At 31.3% G+C, this 18,412-nt stretch overlaps 1 protein-coding gene across 1 annotated transcript in view; it reads left to right on the top strand.

The window, feature by feature from the left end:
• The first annotated feature begins 13,143 nt into the window (after positions 1–13,143).
• The window catches only part of LOC118188193 (uncharacterized), a 28,140-nt gene continuing 22,871 nt past the window's right edge, over positions 13,144–18,412 (top strand). The window contains exon 1 of the mRNA XM_085808647.1: positions 13,144–13,254. The gene's annotated coding sequence lies outside the window, so the exon portion shown is untranslated. The remainder of the gene's footprint in view (positions 13,255–18,412) is intronic.

The raw sequence follows: 18,412 nt of genomic DNA, 5'->3' as shown, positions 1-18,412 counted from the left end.
CAGGAGCTCGTCACGGATGTTAAAAGGCTGCATTGCTTGAAAGGCTGTTTCGGACTGCCTAACAGAAACAAAGGGAATATAGTTCCTATTGTACGTCATCGATGGTATCCGAGACCCTGACATACAGAAAGCCGCAAGACTGACGGATGTCAAGAATTTAAAAGCGCTTAATATATGGGATGAAATTCCAGGCTGTCCAGCAAGCAACTGTCAGAGACTGATACCCTAGTCACAGCTGCTTAAGTCCAGGAGCCAGTGGATCAACTGCGTACTCGTCTAGACGATTTAACCAAACAAGTCAGTGCCTTGACGCGGAACAGGAGTGGAAACAAACTAACCCTAAAGTGTTGGATCTGCGGTGCTGAAGACTACGTACGAAGGAACTTTAGAACACCATATGTGCAATGTGTATAAGTATTTACAAGTTCATTAGTATTACAAGCACAGTTTTTTATTTAAAAATTTTCTTGCACTTAAGGAAGCATTTCAAAATCATAGCTCTTCCATGAAGCGAATAGCAATGCTCGAAACATTTCCTCGCTTAAGTGAAAATTTTACATAAATTTTTAATATTTTAGGTTTGTTAAAGCTTTTAATATTACTATCAACAGTAACTGGCAATGTTAAAATATTGTTAAGACTTCCGAATTCGGACATGATTGTATTATCCTTGAAAGATATAAATTTGTACTAGTTGCTTAGTGTTCGGAAATGTCCTGATTTTTAAAAAAGAAATAGAAAGTGATAATCCTTCTATTGCACTGTTTGCTTCTTTAATTCATACGAGGACTATCTGCCTAAAGGAAATATGATAAAGATAAAAGCAAGAACTTCCTTAAAGGAATTGGCTCGTACTTATATTAGCTTAGATGAAAACCGTAGAAACACCCATGCACGAAGTTTATTAATTATATGAACTGAGATAATCGGCGTATTAATGAATATAGTTACAGTTTTTACTGTGAAATTTTATTTACTTTCTCTTGCTTTCAGTATTAAATTTTATGCAGCTAACAAAACATAAAAATTTCTAATTGATTTGTTTAAAGATGCTATCATTTTTCACGTATTACACTGATTTATTATTTGTTGTCTTAAAGAACGTCCATGCATTAATATAACTATTAAGTACAAACAGCGACCTGAACAATGCAAATACGAGTTATTAGTATAAATGTAAAATATTGGTAACATAAAATACGAGGTATTAGCTTTTCTGTCATAATTTAAATATTAAATAGCTTTAAATCGTTAATAATTAAATAAATTTTCGATTTCGATCAATTGACAGACTAAAGCAAAATAAGCCAGGGCAATCTGTTTAACACGTTGACTGCCACAGGAATTTTAAGAAAATCTCCTTTAGGCCACTAGCACTGCTCTACCATGCGCCAAATTGTGTCCAATCGTAGGAATTTAGAACGCCTGGAACGAAAGATATTGGGGCGTGCATTCAGTTTAAAATCTTTCCTCAAAAATGAAGTATTTAAGAAGAGTGTGAAATTCTAAAATTATTTCTTCTTTTCTAAATATTTTTTCTGCAGTGGCAAATGGTTGAAAATTTTTGTGTTAAAATTGTTGCTCCAACTTTTTGCAGTGTCTGAAAAGAAAAATGAGAGTAATTTTTAAGAAAATCATTATGAAACGAATGTTATGAAGAAACGTGTTACAAAAATTCAAATAGTAGCGAAGAGGAACAGTTGAAATTTTTCATAAATATAACTTTATAGTTATATTTATGAAATATTTAATTAAGTTATATTTAATAAGTTAAATATATATATTAAATAAGTTATATTTATGAAATATTTAATTAAGTTATATTTAATAAGTTAAATATATATATTAAATAAGTTATATTTAACATCTTAAGATTCTTATTCGAATACTGATAAATGCAGTGATAATAAATGTGGTGTAGATACTATTAATCACATTTTACAAGAAATAATTGTTTAGGAAGAAAGAAAATTTGGATACCGAAGAAAGCATAATTCAATTTAGTGAACGGATTTAGTGAAAGCATAATTCAATTTAGTCACTTTAGCTGTCTGCAACAATCATTTTTGTTCGTTTCTTTCAATAATCATTTTTCAAATATCTACTTTACTTCGTAAGTACTCAAAGAACTGTCACCTGAATATGGGTGACGCGGCAGTCATAATGTTAAGATGAAGCGTTCGTGACATACTTTTCTAAGCGAAACTGGCTCGTATTGATCTTACGCATGAAACGAAAACGAAAAGACATTAATGCAGCTCGTTGTTCGCCTGGATGTCGAACTGCCACTGCTCAGTAGATTTATTCATTTGGTCTCTGTTAAAAAAAATCAAGTATTTTATTATGGCTATTTCTTATGTTTTTTTATTATTACTACATTTTTTCTTAGTTTCTATTTAAAAAATGTTATTTTAAACATTTATTTGATTTTTTATTACAGTTATTTTTTTTTTTTATAAAACTATGATTTTTGCTACCGTCAGTACCGGTGTTAGGGATTTTTTTCGGTATCATTGGCATTAGCGAATATCTGTGTTTTTTCCCTATTAATACAAGCTGTAGAGTGTATTAAGTTTATTTTGAAGCTAGAAAGCGTGAAGAATCAGCAACGCCTTCATCGGGATTTTAACTCCGGAACTTTCGATTGCTAACCGGACATGCTTTCCATTTACACTTCGAAGGGATGCGGTCAGAATGGAAAAAGTACTTTACAGTATTACCCCAGAATAAGCCGGAACGGTTTGTTATAATCCTTTCGCAACGAAATTCAGGATTTTGAAACTTCTTGTTTCTTTTTTTGGTAATAAACAAATCATTTTATTATTTCGTTATGAATAACATAACAGCTCAGAAAGTCTCATCTTGCCTTATCTCGCTACGTTCCAGTGTTATGAGAAAATGAATCTAAAGTACTGATTCTTTTAATCCGTCTAGCAGCAACTGCAGCTTTTCCAGGAATAACCGTAGATAAAACTAACTGCGCAATTCTGATTGAAAATAAGTATGTGTACATCGGGACAAAAAATTCAAAATACAAATACGTCCAACGTATAATTTTAGAACGAAAAAATGGAGCAAGCTAAGCTTTGAAAAGGAAGGAAGAAACTGATAATAAAGTGCATTTTATTTTTAGATATATTTGATCAATCTCCCAATGTCACTCCGATTGACTTAGGCGCCTTAGATCTGCAAAAATAAATTTTAAAAGACAGCCTATGAATTCTTGTTATGATAAAGTAAAGACGCTAAGAGCTACGTTCGATTGCACGAAGGCAGAAGAGAAAGAAGGAAACAAACAACATATCAGCAACATTGGCCTTTCTTTGGAAGATGCACAAAGAAAGTAATACTTTTAAATTATCATAAGTAATGTTAATAAAAGTTTGCTACTTTAAATATGAGGTTTTGAAACAGTGCTTCATGATATGCTTCAGTGTTGAAAATTAACAACGGTAATTTATTTAAAGAAAAGAATTCTTAAATTTTTATAGCTAATTCGGTGCCCCTTCTAAGTGGTGTTGTTCACCTGAGGCGAGTGGCCCCTTTGCCCTACACTTGTCCCGGGTTTGCATACAGTGTTTTTTCAAAGTGGTTGATTGTTGTATTTCTTTATGTTTTCTCTGATTTGCAGAATTTCTACATGTATACTGATTCTAAGGCAGGAATGCTAAAGACGTTAGTGCATTCAGTGCTCATTGTGAGTACCACTCGTTATAACACTGTTTCATTATAACGATCAGCAACCCCTTACCCCTCACAGTGTCAAAAAAATTTGAAACTAGTCAGCTATTGTAACAACTGAAACAAACAAACAAAACAAAACAAAAAAAAAAAAAAAAAAAAAAGAAATCTTCAAAATAGAGAAGCTGGAAAGAGAAGAAATGGAAATTTTAAGCAAACTGAAAGAGATTGTATTTATTTGTTTTAAATTTTATTCAGCACTAAATCATTACCATTAGCAGTGCTCAGTTTCTAAAATTTAAATTGCGAAGCTCTATGAAAAGCTGCCAGGAGAGAAAATAAGTAACTGATAAAATAATTAATAATGAAAATAAAATAATCGTAATTTAAATTCTATAAAATATAAACACATTAATAAAAATGCAATAAATTCATCATGAACAGTTACAGAATGAAATAAACCGGAACACGTCTTATTTGGGTTTCCGTTAGAATTGTAATTTCACTCGGAAACTAAGAAATAGCGGAGTTAGCTTCGGCTGATTTTAAGCTCTGAATACACAGTATAATGTTCTGTTTGAAGGGATGATAGAAAGAAATTTTTCTTCTTGCAACGCACCGATGAAAAAAGGAAAAAGTCAGTCAAAAACAACAGGTTACCGAACGGCCTCGGTTCTAATCCCGGAAAAGGCACGGATGTTTGCAAATGTACGGTATTTGTGCGGCATGGAGGCACTCTAAACACGCGTTGAGCCAAAAGTCCGCTCGAGAGGTTGATGGTAGAAGGAGAGGGGCGGGAGAGCCTCAGCCCCGTCTATCAGTGCTCTCCATCAAAATTGAAAGGGGCGGAACTGAGCAAAGTCATACTGTCACCTGTATGGTGCTCAAGTCTCTTGCCAACGACAGGCGTAATCTTGCACTCCTTGCCACAATGAATTTCATGTGCTTGTTCTGATCTTACTCTCAGACAAATGAGATAAGTCACACACACACACGCACATAATTTCCTACAAAACTGTTGGTATCGCTGTACATACCTCTCCAGAAATATCTTATGTTCACAAACTCGTATGTCTTTTGAACACCGAAGTCAGGCGCATCAGCAGTTTGTAGTACATTTAAGTAGTAGAATATAGTGTTTAATTAGTATCTTAGGTATTAAGATCTTATTTTGTACACTTCTATTTTTCGTTCTGCGTTAGTGGATTTTAATTTTATCATTAACACATTTGTATAACTATCAATAAAACATTATTCTACCACATCTTTGTGGTTATTCTGTCATTTTTTTAATAATTGTTTTTATATAAGAATCCTCTTGCTGTTTTCTAATTATGTTTTGAATAGACAGCTTGTCATTGGTAATAAAAATATTTATGTTGTTTACCACTACTTCCTCTGAAACTCTTGACAGGTAATCTGCCAAGATTTTGAAACTAGAAATAGGCTCTATTTGATACTGCAGGTGTAATAACCAGTGTGCTACAATATTAGGCTGCCCTTCAAAATTGATATGGAATCTCTCCTGACTGAAGGGTACCTAGCTTTCGCAAGATGTTAAAATCTTCGAGTAAAAATTGTGCTGGAGAAAACTTATCATTATCATTCTGCATCAATATGCCCCAAATGACTGACCTTCATGCATCGTTGACTAAATGTAAAGGTTTATCATTTTCTATATTTTTTATAATGGTCTTTTCCAAGATTAACTCCTACATCTTAGCTAAAGCATTCTGGAACTGTTCAGTCCACACGAATGGAATATTTTTTTGGTTAATTTCATTATTGGCTTTATAATTTCTGCATAACTGAAAACTAGATGACGAAAACAGTTTACCATACCTATGAATGTTTGTACTTCCTTGACATTCCTAGGTCTGGGAAATTTAGCTACTTTTTGAATATTCTTCTCTGATGGAGCAAAGCCTTTGTTATTGACACGCAAACCTAAGTAAGTAATTTTAGTCTATTAAACAAATCTTGCAAAATAATTACTAGTTCAATTATGCTATTGGCTGTTACAATTATGTCATCCAAAAAATACTGCACATTTGGGCCGTGCATATCACTTAAACACTTGGATATCAGAGCATGGAAATACGCAGATAAGTTCTTGGCCCCAAGCAGTAACCTAGTCGGTTGACAATTGCCAAGTTTCGTTCAAAATGCTAATTTCTCGTTATCGCTCTGATCTAATTTTATCTGAAAAATTGCCGACTTGAGATATAGCACAGAATAATAGATTTACCCGATATAGTATGGGGAATGACTGAAATCTTGGATAAACAGATTTGATAAGATTCAGTTATGCAATTTAATAATCTATAATCTATTGACATCCTGAATTTTAATTTACTAGGATCAGCATTAGGTGGTCATTTTTTTTCACAAAAATTACTGGGAAGCTATAATTTGATGTTTGACGGTTCAATAATGTCTGCTTCTAATAATTTGGCTATTTCTCCTTGGGCGTATTTCTTAGCAATACGAGGAATAGTTCACGGTTTGGCCTGGATTGAGAAGTTATCGTAGATTAAATTGTGGCACTATAATATCCGTCTCTCCTCAGAGTGGAGTATGATTCCAAAACACCGCTGAGGTTTTCAGGAGCATTTCAATCATTTTCTTCGGCCTCTAAGTGGCTTAAATCAGGGACTAACTCATCCTGTCTTAGTTTTTCAATTTCTTTTAATGTTATATGTTAATTTGTAAATTTGTTGTTGTTTCTCAAATTGATGTTACTCTATTTATATGTCTTATCAATCTTTTTACCCTTCCTTAAAACGGAATTAGAGTTATTTTCATTTAAGGGGAAAATATATTATTTGACAATTATCTCATGAATATAGTTTCTTATGTGTTTTCAGTTCCTACTGTGGAAGAACTTTTAATATCATATAAACTAAGTGTAGAAATAAATGAAATAGTGAAATAAGTGTTCGGTTGAACGTATAAAAATGAATTCTTTATATATTTTAATTCTGAAGTAAAGTTTTCAGAATTTATCAAAAGAAAAGAGCGATTCATATTTTCTTAAGCCTGCCCAAATCAGAACAAATAATAACAAAAAAAAAAAAAAAAAAAAAAAAAAAAAAATCTGAAAGCTTTCAGATTTTATATTACGCCCAAACGAGCCTTTTTTTTTTCCATTTACAGACACAAACAGATTTCGAGAGCATTTGGGCTAAAACCACATTGTTCTAAAAATATTTTAAAACATCATATCTTTAGGATTTCCGATAGACAGTTTCGCGCAATGAAGATAAAAATGCTTTATTCCCTATAGTGTTGCCACTGCTCGCTTTGAAATTGTTGAGTTGTTTAATCAAAAATTCATTAAAGATTTACAAAATATGAAATAGGCAATAAAACAAATTGGATCGCGCTTCCAGGTGCCATATTGAGGTGGAGGATTATGTTATTCAAAATTTGATGACTCTAGGTACCGTTGTTTTTTCACAGTGTTAAAATCATACATACATTCCTATAGATTCTTCATTATTTAGTTTCTCTAACTATAATGCAGGGAGAAATTTATTTGGTGGCAACAATTTGAAAAGTGATTAGACACAAAATGCTGTTTTGATACTAAAAGCCCTTCTGGGCTAACGCCCATTTGAGCTGATAATTTAAAAAATTAAAAGTCTGGCTTTACTTTTAAAAGTTTTGGATATTTTAAAATTTTTTCTGAATTTTTTAATTAAAATTTTTTAATTGAATCCTAATGATTATTCTAATAATATACTTTTTGTTTTCAATGGGGCCGATAAATTATTAGTATATTGCCTAAATTATCAAAGTAAAATTTTTTTCGATTGTTTCTGAAGTTTTAAGAAATTATTCGTTTGCATGAACTTTAATTCTAAATTTGTATTCCAATAATTTACAATATTAATAAAAAGGAATTAAGATAAACATATTTTATAGTGTCCTTTACTGTGACTTGACAAGGTTGTTGAAACTAAGGGAACCTTATTACCGACTTTGAAACTGTTATTTTATTTTAGCGTTTACTGCCAAAACTGCCGCTTTATTTGTTGTGAAGTACTACTGCACCTTCACAACAAATAAAGCGTGAATTGTTGGAAGAAAAGTCTAGAAATCCACTAATCATAAGATACAGGCTGTTAACAAGAGATGAGCGTTAAAGGGAAATTCACGGATAAGTTTGTATAGTGGCATTATGAATCGACAGAACGTGATGAAGTGGTGCCGTTAATTCTCGAAATACCTATGCCGCTTCATGACAATTAAAAATAGGAGGTAACGTCTTTAATTTCTGACAAATATCTTAAAAAAAATTGCAAAAGAAATTTTTGTAAGTTGTACTGAGATGAAATAGAGTGCATAAAATGAGTTCATAAAATCTCTTTCCAAATCATGGAGACCTTGATTCGTAAAACTGTCTTTTTTGGAAAGACAACCAGTACGAACTGTTGCCCTTTATTTTGCTCAGGAATGCGTTAAAACTTGATTACCTTTCTTGGAAGAGCGGAAAAAGGCTTAGGGTTACTGCCAGTGGCGTAAATAAGCGTATGCAAAGTATGCCGCCGCATAGGAACGCGAAGGCCTTTAGGTGTTTCGTTTCACTGCATTTGCACGTTTAAACTTTAAAAGGAAAATGGTTTCTATAGAAATGTATATATGATGCATATAGAGAGTTGCTGGGAACACTGTATTATGTATATTAAACTTTTAACTGAAAACGAAATCGAATACAAAGAAAGAAAGTTGCATGTTTTTGTTTTCCTTCCTGCCAGATGAGAGCTTTCAAATTTTAATCATGAAGGTCAGTAATGACAAATAGAGAGAAACTGAAACTCTGGGTTTATTATGAGCTCATGCTCCAGATTTTCCGAGAAAGCGTGGGAATGAGGGATACTGAGGCAAAAGTGGAGGTACGGGGAATTCAATAGAACCCCCATGTAATTTAATAGAACACCCAGTTTCCGGATATCCTTATGAATTATTGCCACATATAAAATTTTTTAGTTTAGAATAGGGATTACTAATTCCTCTGAATATTATTTATTCTCCGCCAAGTTTTCCTTTCAAAGCTCAGTTAGATATCTGCATAACGCACGATAGTAATCTGATATAGAATAAAATTAAAACGATTTTAAAACTGATTTTCTTCCCCCCTTTTTTTATTATTTCTGCACTTCATAATCTTCCTGTTCATTGGATTTTCGTTCTCAGTTGCCAAGGTATCTATTCAGTTTTTAACTTTTCTGGTGTTCAATAGTTTCAATATCTGTTTTAATATATATTTATATATGTCATTTTAAGAAAAACTATTTAAGTTTTTATCAAATATCAACTCCACATTTTTACTAATAGTGAAATTTCATTCTGTATGATTAATAAGGTAATTAACAATAGGAATAAATATATTTTTAACATCTCGCATGACGGAAAAAAAGAACACTTTGAAAAACGTAACGAGTTGTAGAGATTATTTTAATTTCCTAATGGTTATTTGTAATTTTGAAAGTATATGTGGTAGAACAAGTATTTATGGAAATATCGATCACTTCCGTAAAAGAATTTAGTAGAGCGTGTTCTGCCTTCTGGCCATGTCGTTGCTTAAGCCAAGGCCGTATTATTTAAGTGCTTGTTAGTATTCTTTGGTGAGGTTTAATTAAGGGCCAAGTCAGTTAGTTATTTCTGTAGAGCTTCGGCTAGTTTTTAATTAGCTATCATTAGTTTAGTTTGTGTTTTCTATCTTTCTATCTCGGGCTTACAGGAAGCCTTTACTTCCTGTAAGCCCAAGAGGAGCCACTTGTAAATATTCTTGAGTTAAAATTTTTATTTTAACTCAAGAATATTTACAGTTATATTGTATATATTATTGACAGAATTGTTATTATTCTGACAGAATGTTAATTATTTACAGTTGACAATTTAACAGAATATTTACAGAATGTTTATTGTTATTTTAACTCAAGAATTTTAACTCTTTCTTCGGATTTATCCTTGCAGTTTTAGGAAGTTAGCGATTGATCGTTACACACTTCTTCTGGTTTCCAAGGGCAATCAATTTAACTAGAATGTTATAAAATAATAAGCGGAAATTGTTTTAATTTACTCTCATCAAATAGTGACCTTTTGTACTGGTCGTTGCAATCGAACGAGTGGTCATTATAAACAGCACTAACTGTTCTAACATTTCCAACACGTTTCTCTTATTGATATACGTGGACATTCATCTTCCAACCCAGGAAAAAAGTTAAACGCAAAAGATAACATTCAACTATTTTACGTAAAACAGTGCACGTTTTCTTGAAAAAATGAAACCATTCAATAAGACACTTTGAGTGATTTTTTTATATTCTCACAGTATTTTAATAGATTTAGGATCTTTCCATATTTATTTAGCCAGGAGCTTCTAATAAATAACGAAGCATTTTTGAAGCTTTCTATAAATGTAATATCTCAATAAGATGCCTTTCATTTGCATATCTGCTAGAGATATTTTATGTATTTACATGTTTAATTCGAGCAGTGTCGAGAACGGGTCGAATAAGATACTTTCCTAAGGTAAATGAGAGAAAGAGCAGTATTTAAGTGAAACAAATTAACGATCAATATATGAAAAAAAGTGATAAACCGAATTATTTATATGGCACAATTTTTAGATTTATCTTAGGTTAAGATGCGTAAGCATACGTTTCTAATACTCTCAAAACTCTTTATTATCTGTTTTACTTCTAGAAATGGAGTAGATTCGAAAGAATTATGCTCTGCGCATATTAAATTTGTGATTAAGAAAGGGAATCTTAAAATGTGAAATTATAAAAATTGAAATGAGTTTTGTAATTTAATGTATTTAAACGAAAAATGAAGCGAACAGAACTCCGGAAAACCGAATCTGGCAAAATTGTTTTTAATTTTAACGAACGAAGAAAGAACAAAAGATAATGTAATAGAACTCATTGCAAAAGTTATTGGGGGAAAAGTAAATTCATTAAGTGAAAAGGAGGAAGTGTGAATTGTTACATGGAGGAGGTAAATATAATAGGAGAAACAATTTCAAATTTAATCGTATATAATATATACAATATATTACGTAAGTGCCGAAAATTTGTGTTTTCGAAATAAAATTATTAGTGACAATAAATTACATTATAGTCTACAGAAATCTTCTCTAAAAAAATACAGTTTTAAAAGTGACCCTTTTGGGGAGCTCACGCATTCCACAGAGCGGAGGATCCCAAAATTACATAAACCTCGCGAAGTGTATGAGTGTAGAGCGCGAAGTGTATGACGACTTCTCTTCTGTAAAAAATCAGCCAGGAATTTTTGAATCGCTTATCATGTAGAGTTAATGCTCAGTTTTCACTTTTTTAATTTTTTATTTAAAGAAACAAGGGGAAATGGTTCGGCGATGATGAAATCCAGTGAAAAGTCGTGACATTGTTTAAGTGGGACGTGGGAGATTTTTGTTGCTTGGGAATAGAAAGCCTGATAACGGAATGTATAAACATTTAATTTGTTTTAACACTTACATTTAAAAATAATGGTATGCAGTAAAATTAAATTAAATTAAAAGATAAAAAAAATATGAAAGCTTTCAGATTTTACATTACGCCCAAAGGGGCATTTTTTAACGTTTTGTGGGTTACCTTCAAATTCAGTTCAACAGCAATATCGCAAAATAATTTTAAAATAAGCATATCTTTAGAATTTCCAATACGCACTCTCGCGAGCTGGAGTGTTGCCATTGCTCGCTTTGATATCGTTGAGTTTGTTAACGAAAAATTCGTTAAAGTTTTACAAAATAGGAAATAGATAATAGAACAAATTCCAAATTTGTGTTTCCAGATGCCCATATTTGGGTGGAAACGTACGTTATCGAAATTTCATGGCTCCAGGTACCGTCGTTTTATCACGATGTGAGAAACATGCACACATTTATGCAGATTCTTTATTATTTAATTTCTTTAAATAAGGGCTGTAATATTTGGTGATAACAGTTTAAAAAGTGAACCGACATTTAAAGTTTTCAAGGTAAAATGCCAAAACGAAATTAATAGCCCTTCTGGGCTAACGCCCTTTGGGAAAAAAAAAAACAAAAACAGATATTTGGTCAAATAAAATCTTTTATTGGTGAATACTTGCCTTTGTATCGTCTGTACTTTGCAGATACGCCTCATTTTACCATCTTTACAGTACACGCGAAATAAGTATCAGAAACCTAGGGGGGAAAGAATACTTCCTTGTTAAAATAAACTGCAATAAACATGCGATTATTTCAGAATAGTAGCTTGAATGCTTGGATTTCAGCTAGTTTGTACAACGTACTATAGATTCACTTATGAATAGAACTGCAAAGGAAAAACATCGCATTTCATGACCACTAAGGACACCATTGGAGCCTGAATCTGAAGACGTTTTAGCCGCTGCCAACGTTAACAGCAGTTTGATCTTATTACCACCTTTGTCCATTAAATTAGGGCTTATAAAAATATTCTAAAGCCGTAAATATTTTAATGTAGCTTATAAACAATTTTAAAAATGTACGCAGTCTTAAATGTTTTATGATTCCCATTTTGTTTCTCTTAGGCAGTTTTCTACGTAGACGGTTTCTCCATTTGAGCACATAACATTCATCTGCTTTGTTGCAGGAAATTAACTACCTACATTTTTTATTTAATATGGATTACTCCATTCAGCAACTCATACTTATTTTACTTTTAGTCTTGATAGTTTATTGCTATATAAAATTACTTTTATAAAAAATCAATGAAATCTATGCAATAACAACATTATCAATTACTTGTGTTCCCAAGAGAAAAGTTTATAATACCTAAAATATTTGAGGTACCTTGTTAGAAATTTATGTTAATTCCAAAAGCTTTGCTCGACTTCAATTTAAAGCTTTAAAAACCCATCTTGCAAGTGTAAAATACAAGACTGAAGTTTTCGTTTATATTTAGTTAAAATTTAATTATTTCACAAGTATATAGAAGTAAAAAAGTAGCAAAATAAAAGCAGCCGTAGTATGCTCATATTTTTGCTTTAGAAAAATTTAGTCTCACTGGAAAATATTTTTAAACGAGATCCACGGTAAAAGCACCCCTGTTCAAAATTAGAGAGCTATCTAATGTATCAAGTGTCAATTAAAAATTTATTTGCATCAAGGTATAACTAGTACGACCGCACAGGCTACACAATTTAAGGTCTGTAAAATTTTTAAAGGCACCGGGTGACAAAAATCCCAGCGCCTGCCCTGATTAGCAAATAAGCATTTCCTATTCTTATGCATCTAAATTTGCTGTAATAGGGTAACGTAATTTATTCAGATTTAGATCGTAGAATTAACTCTTAGGCATAAAGGAATGTTCTCTGTGCGAAACGTGAATAGAAAATTAGGTTATCAATGTAATCAGTAAACTAAGCTTGCAGTGACCGCCGAATCCAACATCCAATTGGGGCTCATGACTTCTGTCGTAATCTGGCTCCACCTCCTTTTTCTGCTTTTAAGTGACTGCATTCGACAGCTATTAGAAACCTTATTTTTTCTGTAAGTCCTTCAAAGAGGTCTCTAAAAGGATCAACAGTTTCTCCAGCGTAAGTTTTTAATGCTTATTATATTTAGTAAGAATTAATTTTATGTGGTTTTATAATTAGTATGATATGCCATCGATTCCTTTATTCCAAGAAATATTATTATTAGTACAGTTTGGTATTTCGTACTAAGATATATAGTTCAAAATAATTTACAAAGCAAGCTATCTGAGTACCATAATTTAATATTTTAGATTGTAGAGACATTAGGTTATTTTGATAAGGAAGACGTGAGAAACGAACAATGCCCTCGCCGGGATTCCAAACCTGGACCTCTGTAGTACGCGCTAAGCGTGCTAACCGTTTTACCACGAAGGCATGCCGAAAGGAGGGAGAAAATATCTTATATACTCCCCCTTTTAAAGGGCGACTGGGGATTAGTGGATCCATTCGCCAAATCCTGGTGGTGGAGAATCATCATCCACCATCGTTGCTACTGTAGAGACATTAGGTTATTTTGATACGGAAGACGTGAAAAATAAGCAATGCTCTCCCCGGGACCTCTCGAATACGCGCCGAGCGTACTGACCGTCACACCACAAAGGTATGCCGAAAGGAGGGAGAAAATACCTTATAAGATGTTATGGAAAGGAAAAATATACATATGCCAAATCTGACAGACTGTAAGGAAACTTTACGAAAGCTATAAAAGCCGATTGAGATCTTGTTAGATGTTGAGATCAATAATTTAGATGAAAAATATCGTAACTGGAAACATGTTAAATGAAATCTCTCTAAACTCTGCTTTATCATGAGATTGGAATTCAAAACAAGTTTTAATTTGATTTTATTTAATGTGAATCGATATTTAGTTGATTATTTGCAAATTCTGCATCCCTAAGTGGTTACTTTTCTAAGAGTTCCTTTGGCTTCCTAATGCAAAATTGTTTTCAATCTAGTGTATGGTTCTTAGCATGTAAAATAAAATAAAAATTATACTGAAAAGTTAGCACTTATATTGAATTAGAAATTTTGGTCTATATGAATTTAATCGATTTGTTTTGGCTTGAAACATTATCTAGTTGTTTTTCAGGGAGCACTTAGACAAATTTCAAGTAAATATTAAATTCTGTTTGCTTTAAGTTATTTTGATGACATCATAATATTTCCTAGAATTTTGAAAAACATTTAGTACCTCTTAAAATAGCATTTCATAGGGAAAAAGTATAAAGTTAAAATATTCAAAATGTCCCTTTGATAAAAAGATAGATTTTCTAAGATATGAAATTGAAGCTGTACAACTCAGTAAACTCTTAAAAATGTAAAAAATTATGAAGATTTCTGGAAAACATTAATGTATATTATAAATTTATTTCAAGCTGGACAAAAGTTAGAATCCCGTTCAAAATTTATTTTAAAAAGTAATCCACATAAACAGACTCTTTAATGCCAATCAGGGTTTTCGAAATTTAAAATATGCCTTTAATTTTTAAACCAAATTATAAAGGGCCATTCTAATAGTAGTTTTTATCACTAATAATAATTTAGTCACTAGTAGTAATGTTTGTAGACTCCACTAAAGTTTTGGGTGCAGTTCTGAAACAAGAACACCAGGATAATATCTTACACCGTTTAGTTTTTCATTCTCATAAATTAAGATGCTATGAAAAGAAGTTATAAAAACATTGAATTAAAATATCTAGTAGATGTAAATACCAGTAATAAATTTTATTATAATTTTCATTGGTGTCTTTTACTACAAGCACTAAATGTAGAAGTATATAGCTGCAAGTTGTTTCAAAGGCATCAAATCCCATAATACTATGAAGCAACTTCTCCCTTTGAGGAAAAATAAACAAATTTTGACCCTTTAACATACAAATTAAAAATCGAAAACCGTTCATTTTTCCAGCCGATTTTTTACTATTTATTTATTTCATATAGAAAAGAAAATTTCCTTCAAACCTGAGGTAATTTCTCTGGCAAATAAAATCTCCAAATTCTCTACACTGTAAAAAAAAATCTGTGACGTTACTAAAAAAACTCATGGAAACTGGGATGCCATGGGTTATTTGAGTAACAGTAACAGGTGCATTCTTTGTAATTTTACAAGGATTATGCCTGTAATAGTTACAGATCTTTTCCTTGTCATATTACAGCAAGTAATTATGTAAAAAGAACATGTTTTTCTCATGTAAAATCCCAACAGATATATTTGTAACCGGTACAGGTTATTTGCTTGTATTATTACAGTAAATGATTATGTAAAAAAAAAAAAAACATGTTTTTCTCATGTAAAATACCAACAGTATATGTAACCATTACAGGTTATTTGCTTGTATTATTTCAGGAAGTAATTATGTCAGTATAGTGTATTTTTCTTATGTAATATCCCAAACTATGCATCTGTATAGGTTTGAGATTATTTGCTCCTTATATCACATTATGTAATTACATATGCTGAATATATTTGTTACAACCGAAATATTAAAGGATATATCTGTAAGGATAATATGCGTTTTGCAGCTGAGGATATATTTTGGATGCATGAGCCCTGATTAATAAAACAATGGGGGTGTCTAATGCTCTTCAATGCCGTAGCCTTTAATTTTTTTCCCTACTAATTTTATAATTAGAAATGGAGAGGGGAAAATTAGGCAAAAATTTTAACTTCCAAAGGACACAGTGAACTAAGAATATAAATGCAAAAAATGCAAAGTAATCATGAACAAACTACTAGTAAATATCATAATTTTATTTCCTTAAAAGAAACTTACATTTCAATAAGAATCCACATAATTACGACATTTAATAAGTTATCTCGTTTCTACTTCTCTATAACTTGAATTTCTCCCATTCTTAATGTCATCTTTGCTACTCCTTAGGCCTCAAATCTTATATAAATAATTAGATAATTTGACTATGCAGCTGACGTGGCGAAATTTCAGAGTGAATATCGATTGCAGTTTGCTTCACTTTAATGGGTCACTTCTTGTATTAGGCTGGCATAAAGTCCAACACTTAGATAGGAAAGGTTCAGCATGGCCTTAGCAGGTAGTAAGGAAACGTTTGTCTTTCTTAGCATGACAAAAACAATCACTATGTGGACGAATACATTTTTAAAAGCTTGGAAAATTATTGTATGTGGTAAGACAGACTGAATGGTGATGACGTTAGACTTCAGAAGATGACACAAACTGCAATTTTAGAAGCAGTACATGCTTTAAGATGTAGGGAGTAGCACTGGACAATAATAGCAGTGGATGAAATTAAAAGCAGAGGGAAGCAATAATGAAATTATCTTATTAGATACTGAAATGCTAATATTACAATGCATTAGATTTGTTTAAATAAATAATTAGTTACCAATAGTTTATCCTTGAATACGTTTTATTTGGAATATTCTTACTGTAATCACATCCTTCAAAATTAAATTGACAGAATAATTTCCCCCTCTCGATTTTCGTGCTATAAAATTAATAAAAATCGGGGCAAAAACCTGTGAGTAAACATGATAATACCTTTATTTTCCCATATATATAGACATGTATCTTCATGAAAAACATCTAAGAAAAACAAGTGATATTTTTATAAAAACATTATTTCAATAAACAGGATAAGAATTAAGTTTATTTTTAGACTTATGGTATATGAAATATACTCAATTAAAATAAATTAGAAAATTAAGTCTAAATAAATTTTAAGCCAAATTATGTATTTAAATTGCAGTAATTTAGTTGCAGTAATTAATATTAATAAAAAATAGCATATTTCGTTCAGAAAAGTATAAAAATTCTTATACAAAATTGCAAAAATTACCAACATTTTGGTTTATCTGATAATTGTCAAATTTATTCCTTCGCTTTGCATTTAGAATTATAGTTTTAATTTTTTACATAAATTTGTTTTTGGTCTAAAAAAAATTCACTTGTCTTAAAAGAGTACATTTTTGTACTTTTTGAAATTTTGCAGAATTTCTACTTTACCAAACAGAACATTTGAATTTATATATAAAATTAACATTAAAAAATCAAAACACAGATCAGAAACTACATAAAATTTAACTAATAATTATTACTAGTCTCATGCAAAATACTATGAAATTAAATAATAAATTAATAGTGATATTCCACATCTGCAAAATTTGGAAATTTTATGTTTAGATAAATATTTTTAAAAAAGGTCCCTTGGAACACTGGACATTCTGCAATTACAACTTGCTTAAATTATAAATACACTTCAGGTCTTTCATAGCATTGCTTTTCTTTTTGCTAATAAGAAATATTACCTTCAGTTACTGTATAAGGTATTTTCTCCCTCCTCCCATCATGTCTTTGTGGTGTAATGATAACACACTCCGCTCGTATTCGAGAGGTCTAGGTTTAAGTCCCGGCGAGGCATTGCTCATTTTTCATGTCACCTGCTTCAAAATAACCTAATGACTTTACAATTGAAATTAAGACCTCTAACGTCACAAATACTTACTTAAATGTGAAATAAATTTGGCTCACCTAAAACAATTAAAAAAATCAATCTTCAGGTATATGTCTAAAAATCAGACCCTCCTAATTTTCCTTTATTTAAAAGATATTTGACATGACTTGGCATATATGTTACATGTTCCATGGGAAAAAATATAAATAAAATTAAAAAGAAAAGTTAAAATTTCGATCTCCATATAGTGTTCTTCATGCAATGTAGGAAGGAATTAAATGTTAGGAAATTTTCAAATTCCATTAAATCATTATTCATCATGCTTTGCTAGGAAATTTGTTTTCTCACATTTGCAATAATTGTGTAGCTGCACAGCGAGAATATAAAAGTTTGAAAGACTTGCGAAAAGGGCTTAAGAATGATATAAAAAAGATGATTTGAAGATACTGGGAAGATGGATCATGGAATAATAATAATTCTACTTGATCAGGGGCTCATGAAGTTGTCTGTAAATGATGTCGGTCTTTTTTATCTAATTAAAAATGTTGTAATGTTTCACTCACAGCATTAGAAATGAACAGATGAATAGCATTTAAGTAGAGTGTAGAGATTTCCGATACTCGGCAAATTCTGCAGTACCCATAGAGATTTTTATGTATATTTATTAATTCCTCTTAAATATTTTTAATGCTTTTACGTTTCTCTATTATTCAATATACAGATAAATATATGGTGTGATATTTTCTCAGAAATGTTAGCCATACAATAATTTGCTGTTAATTAATCT

The sequence above is a fragment of the Stegodyphus dumicola genome, chromosome X1 (genome assembly GCF_044657685.1).
Source record: "Stegodyphus dumicola isolate Sdum_Otavi_A_Nest chromosome X1, ASM4465768v1".
Taxonomy (NCBI): domain Eukaryota; kingdom Metazoa; phylum Arthropoda; class Arachnida; order Araneae; family Eresidae; genus Stegodyphus; species Stegodyphus dumicola.
The sequence above is the reverse complement of the archived record's forward strand: the minus strand, read 5'-3'. Positions and strand labels throughout refer to the sequence as shown.